Raw genomic sequence first — 7,110 nt, 5'->3', positions numbered from 1 at the left:
GTCGAAGTTGGAAAGGAAATGTGCATACCGCAACATTCTTGTAGCTGACAATGCTGGAAGTTTTTTCTCTGGATGCAAGAGAGTCATCATTGGTTTATTGTCCACAACCAATGTGAATTTTCGACCAAAGATGTAATCATAGAACTTTCTGCATGCCCAATATACAGCTGTAGCTTCTCGATCGAGCTGGCTGTAATTTTTCTCAGCAGCTGTTAGTGATCTTGAAGCGAATGCAATAGGACGTTCACTTCCATCAGGCATAATATGCGATAATATTCCGGATAGACCATGTGGACTAGCATCAGTAGCCAAAGTCACTGGAAGTTCTGGAGTAAATGGTATGAGGACTTGGTCACTAGCAATTTCAGACTTGATTTTTATCCATGCTGCTTCACAATCAGCTGTCCAGTTGAACGGAATACTTTTCTTGAGAAGATTATTTAGTGGGTGAAGTAACCTTGATGCACTCTTGATGAATTTCGAGTAATACATAACTAAGCCCAAAAATTGTCTCAATTCGTCAACATTTTTTGGTCTGGGTGCTTCTTGAATAGCTTGAATCTTAGCTGGAGATTTGTTCAGTCCTTTGGAAGTTATAACATGTCCAAGGTATTCTACACTTTTTTCAAAAAATTTACATTTGTTGATATTTACATGCAAATGATATTTTCGTAATTTATTTAGAACATTCAGCAAGTGTGTTGTGCATTCCTCATAAGTCTTGCCTTGTATAATTAAATCATCAAAATATGCAGTTACTCCATCTAAATCTTGAACAAACTGATCCATGAAAGAATGAAATTCGTTCGGTGCAGTTTTAATACCAAAAAACAATCTTTTTGCTAAATAAGTACCTCGATGTGTAGAGATCGTTTGAACTTTTGCACTATCTTCATTAACTGCTAAATGCAAATATGCTTTATGGATGTCCAAGGTGCAGAAATATGAACCACCTCGTAGCTTGTTGAATATATCTTCAATCTTGGGTATTGGGTGTCTGGCATCATGAAGTTGATTGTTTACAGTCACCTTGTAATCAGCACAAAGTCTTACAGAACCATCAGATTTTGGCACGATGACAAGTGGAGTTCCCCATTCTGAATGATCCACTTTTTCTATGATCCCTTGATCACACAAGTTATCCAGTTCTTTTTCAACTTTTTCACGCAAAGCATATGGTACTGGACGGGGTTTAACACACACTGGTTTGGCATCTTTTCGCAATTTCAGGGAGCATGTATAATCTGGAATCTTGCCCACTGTTTGTTCAAAAACATCAGAGTATTCATTGACAATACTAGGAACAGATCTTTTTACGGCACACACAGGTATATGCTTGACACTTGAGGAATCATGAATGTCATTTATGTTGATATCCAATTTACGCATCCAATTTCGACCAAGGATAGGTTCTCTCTTCAAATTGACAAGGTACAATTCTTCTTCACTGGATTTAGCATTGTAGCATACAGTCACTTTGACGTATCCGATAGGTTTGAAAATTTCACCTGTATAACTTCGGAAAAATATATTTGTTTTCAGGATCGGAAGATTTAGGTTTAAACGCCTGTAGTCACTTATGTTCATGATGCTCACACGACTACCAGAGTCACATTCGAAACGACAATTTTTCCCATTTAATTGAATGACTGCAAATATTCTATCGTCTTTTTCAGCAGTGTTAGTGCATATATCAACAATTTGGCTCACTTGAAAGTGATCTGGATTTTCCACATATTGAACAGTATTTCCTTCAGATCCGCTTTTATTTTTCCGTTTCAGAAGCTCTGTAATACATACTCTACTGATATGACCTTTTTTGAAGCAAATCTGGCATGAGAGCTTGTGTTTCACTCGACAGTTTTGAGTCTGGTGGTTGTTTTTTCCGCAATGGAGACACACGTTTTCTAACCCGATGTCTCTCAAATTGAGGTTTCGCTTCCGACTTGCCGATCTGTCGCGTCGATGCGGAGTCGATTTCCGTCGCGAACTCCCGCTGTTATTACATTGCGCAATTTTATTCACACTGGAACCGTAATTACTCTTGTAGAGTTCTTTATTTTCGATTTTCGAAGCTTCAATCGCTAATGCGACTTCGAGTGTTTCGTCGAATGTCAGTTCAGCTTGTTGTAGAATTCTTTCGCGGATTTCGGCATCCTGTAATCCTCGTATAAATTGAGCACGTAGCATGAGGTTGATGACAGATTTTGAGCATTCAGCATTTTCACAACTAGATTTGAATTCGGCGGTTTTCGAAAGTTCTTTTAATGTAGCGATATAATTCGAAATCGGCTCACCTGGGTGTTGTGTGCGGCAAAGAAACTTGTGTTGTTCCGTCAGGATGTTTACCCTTTTGCAGAGATGATCTTTCAAGATTTTCAGCAGGTCGTCGTACGTCTTCGATGAAGGGAGATCCGGTGAAGTTAGACTGGAAAGCAGGTGATAGTACTTGGATCCGAGACAGTTGATTAGCACCATTTTCTTGGCTTCGGCGACGTCGGCTGTTGAATCCGTGAGTCCTTTGAGCTGGAAGTAGTTTTCGAGTCTTTGTACATATTCACCGAAACTTTCGTTAGCTTCGTCGTAGCATTCAAACGAGATCAATTGTGACTGGAGAAGCGTTTTCACATTGACGCCGGTTGAAGGTGCTGGATGAGTTTCGTTTAGTTTCGAGACGAAATTATTTAAAACGGTTACTAGATCGTCGATGTCTGCCATTTCCGATTCTTTTTTTTTTTCACTCGTCGCCAACTTTATTGTCCTTTATGAGCCGTTTCGGTAGTGAATCATGAGATGAACGATAATTCTTAACCAATTTATTACGGAACAATATTTACATCTCGTTCCCGCCATGTTGTCATTCCCTTCAAGTGTTGCCACCTTCGTAAAACATAATACTGTATTTTCTGGTGTTGCCAGATATATAACAAGTGACCACTCATCCTATCATATCATACCACTGCTAATTGTATTGGGATCTACAGTTTATAGCCGATTCCAAAACAGATGCAGTTCCAGAAGACAGTGATCGCCCCTTCCAAGATCTGAATACTATGAACTGTGTCATAAAATACGAGATCTAATAAACCTATGAAATAAATTGCCCTAGACCTATCCTTTTTTTTAACGGTGATCCCACGCAGGCTACAGTGCTTTTAGATAGAGCAGTTATACCGACAGCTAGGGGCTTCCACATCTGGGAATGTGGTTTGCCTAGGTTGTTATTTTCTATGGACACCCAGGTCACAATTTTTCACGGGTGGCTCATTCCATGTCAAATCACCCAGTTATGACACCCATGGTCACAGATTTTGATTATTTTTTTTATTTGTTGCTTTCACCATCCTTACTAACAATATGAAATATTATTTGCATATCTCTAAAACTTTTTGAGAAAGAAAATGTTGAAATTTATCAAAAACTGATGCAGATGACTTTGCTGAGGCTCAATTTTTGTGATATTGTTTGAGAAAATAAATCATAACTTTTTCAATTTTCAATATATTCAAGTGAAATTTTCACTAAAGTGTTCACAGAAACATACAAAATATGAATAAAATAATTCATACACTTAAATTTGAAATTTACATTAAAAAAATTATGTAAACTTTGTTTTTGTGAATTTTTTTGTTTGAAAAAATACAATTTTTCTAACGTATTTTTAGATCAGAGAGAGGCACAGCAGTTACCAAGACAACTTTTATTTTAAATTTCTCCTAAGTATATGAAGTAAAATACTGGAGAAAAAAATAATGGTTTTTTGACCGTTAATATATTTATTCTGGCTCTCAACACAAAATTCATCGAAATAAGACTGAATCGCTCTGATTTCAAATCATTAAACTAGATACTGAAATGCAACCCATCATCCCAGATTCCAATTATTATTTTTTGTTTATTACTTCTACCATCCTTGTTGACCATGCAAAATTTCATGTACATATCTCAAAAACTTTTTGAGAAAACATTCAAATGAAATTTTCAATAAAATGCTCACAAAAAAATATAGATTATGACTAGGAAAGAAAATTTAAACTTTATTAAATTTAAAACAAAAAAAATTGAAGAGAGACTTCATTTTTTTAATATGTTTACATTGGATGAACGCAGGTGTTGAGGAGATATGATCGAAGTGTTCAAAATTTTCAGTGGGATGGATAGGATGGACCATGAACACCGCAAATCGATTGATTTTACAAGGGGACGCCAGTTTCGATTGGTGAGGGACAATGCAAGGCTATGGTGTCGCAGGGAATTTTTCTCTATTAGGGTTGTGAATAAATGGAATAGCTTACCTCCGGAGTAGTAAATTGCAACACAATTGACACGTTTAAAAAGAAATACGATAAACACGTTGGGGTAAATCGAGAAGCTATCCATACTTAGAATAAGACAACCATAAGTATTCTTTATGGGCATTGTATAATATTTTATCATGTGTATATATTGTTTACAATTTTTTGTTAATTGCATTTTTAATTGGGTTGCTGTATTTTTGAAGTATATGACATCCATATTTTTTATGGGCATCTTTTTCTCAGCCACCTCATTGGGCATTTTGCCTGTTGTGGCGTTGTATTTGTATAGATTTTTCCCAAGAAATAATTTAAAATTACTGATAAAAAGCCAGAATGAGAGGCATCAAATCACAAAGAATGAAATAATTATCAGATACAAACCGGATTCTTGTAGCTGAGACAGATGGAAGAGAGTAGAATTAAAACCTAATGTATATAATGCCTGGTGGAATATATTAGATGTGATGTTTCTTGTTGTGATGATGATTGTAAAAAATAATAATAGCTTCTGTGAAGATATAAACTATGGCACACTTGTCTTTGTTCTTGAGGGCAGCTGGTGTCTTATTTGATTATAAGACTTTATCACCCCAGCAGGTGATGATAAAGTCACTGCTGCCCCTTCATTGAGAAAACTAAAACAAAAGTGTTAGAAGGGCCTCCACTTACAAATGATGCAAGTCTCAATTATATCAAGTATTTTATATCATCATTTTCGAATTAAAAGTGAAATGTCAGAAAAGACACTTGAAATTTATAGTGCTTGAAAAGAAACTGGATCTGACGGTCATAAAAAGTGTAATGTAAAAGTGAAAAATCTGTCACCCATTACATCATTGGACACCAATCTTTTGATCTTGAGGAGTGGAGCAAGATCTGAACATTTATCTACTGTGTGTAAGCATCATAGAGCTTTTTTCTCAAAGTATGAAATATACCCGAAAGCATACTTTAATCCTTTTAAATATCATAAGAAAAAAATAACAAAAGGTTTAAGGATAGTAAACTTGTATTTTTCACATATAAATGAAATAAATGGTGGTACAAAATCAATTCCAGGGCAAAAAATATGCCATGCCTGTAGGGACAAAGTGAATATAAACATCAATAAATTAGATGAAGAAACTGAATACTGTGAAGAGATTAACAGTGATAGTAATGTAGAGATAAGTAACTTCGAATTATCAATTACTAAACAAGAAGCACTTCAAGAAATAAATTCATCTCTACAGAACATAAAAGAGTCACCAATTAAATTTCATAGGGTAGCTCCCAGTGCAAGTAAAACAATGCCAAAAGAAAAGTTGAATGTGCCTGTAACACTTCAATATCAAAGGTTTGTAAAGCTTTTGATGAATTACCAAAAAATGAATCTCAAAGCACACATAATCAAGATATGAAACAGAAAGCAAATGATATGATTATTTTGATAGAGTTAATTTGAAAAAAGACTCAATTTAAGCATCACAACAAGGGAAAAACTACAAATTTTAACTCTGGTCCCTAATTCACGGAACAAGGGAAAAAAATCTGAAGAGTTCTATGTCACTGAATATGCTGTGCGAAAAGCAGGAGAGCCTTTTAAATGAAAAAGCAAAGGTGAGCCATTGTGTTTTTATTATAAAAAAATCAAAAAAAGTTTTCAACAATTTTTTTTTGTAATCTAATTTTTTTAATGCAAAGGTTTAAATTATTTTCCTAGTCATAGTTTGAACTTTTTTTGTGAGAATTTGAGTGGAAATTTCATTTGAATGTATTGAAAATCTGCAAAGTTATGATATATTTGCACAAATACATATAATATTGTTCCGAATAATTTTCCACAAGATTTCGATGTTGCAAAACAAGAAGCGGTTCAACGGACAAACTCAGATTTATTTACAGAACAGCAATTTACACGTATTTACAACGTAATCAGAGAGCTAACAACTTTCTGACAAAGTTTAAACGCAACTGACTTCAGCAATAGAGTCTGTCTATTCGAGTCTATTTTAGCCTGTCTAGCCTCTCTGAGTCTCTCTCAGTCTGCCATCTTGTGAGCGCCATGGTATTTATAACCCGGATAGAAACTTCGAGAAAAATAACATTCCACAAAATTCTATTTCACAGTTTCCTAGTCTAAAAAATAAACAATAAAATAAAAAGACAAGAATAAAATATGCCTTGTTAATGGCTGGTCTTTCAGTCGAGTTAATAATGATACGTGAATATCTGTCCTATTTTGAGTCTTGCCACAATATATAAAAAAATCGTGTGATTTGGTCACGAATCATTAGAGCGGTCAAAAATGGATTAACTTGTACGCTGTCTTTCTTCAACTCCGAATTAATTTCAAATGGCAAATACTGTTACAAAAAATTAAATAATTTCATTGCCTTTCTTTCAAACTGAGGTCTCTATCACCCTATATGTGTGATAGTGAGTTGTGCCGGAAGTGTAACTGTGTGTACCTAACAATCTAAGTGCGTATGTAGTGTTGTTTGATTTTTCAGTGCTGCCATCTATATTTCAGAAGTGAAGTGAGTGATGTGTTATGATTGAATTACATTTATACGTCTGTTGCTCTCTGTGACGAGACTTTTTAAAGGGGAGATCTGCTCACATAATTTCATTACCTGAAAATTTTTTATTAGTATATACAGTAAACCATTTCTTTTGCGGGCACCAACAGGACAAAAAAAATTGTCCGTAAACGAGGGGTGACCGTTAATTAGGCGTTTGAACTACATACTTTTATTACACAACTCATAATTATTACCTGGCCGTAAAAGAGAGGTGGCCGTTATCAGGGTTTTGAAATACTTTCATTATA

The sequence above is a fragment of the Pholcus phalangioides genome, unplaced genomic scaffold, assembly GCF_987345545.1.
Source record: "Pholcus phalangioides strain wild (caught in Gottingen) unplaced genomic scaffold, Ppha-v1.0 ptg000009l_1, whole genome shotgun sequence".
NCBI lineage: Eukaryota > Metazoa > Arthropoda > Arachnida > Araneae > Pholcidae > Pholcus > Pholcus phalangioides.
Note: the sequence above shows the minus strand (reverse complement) of the source record.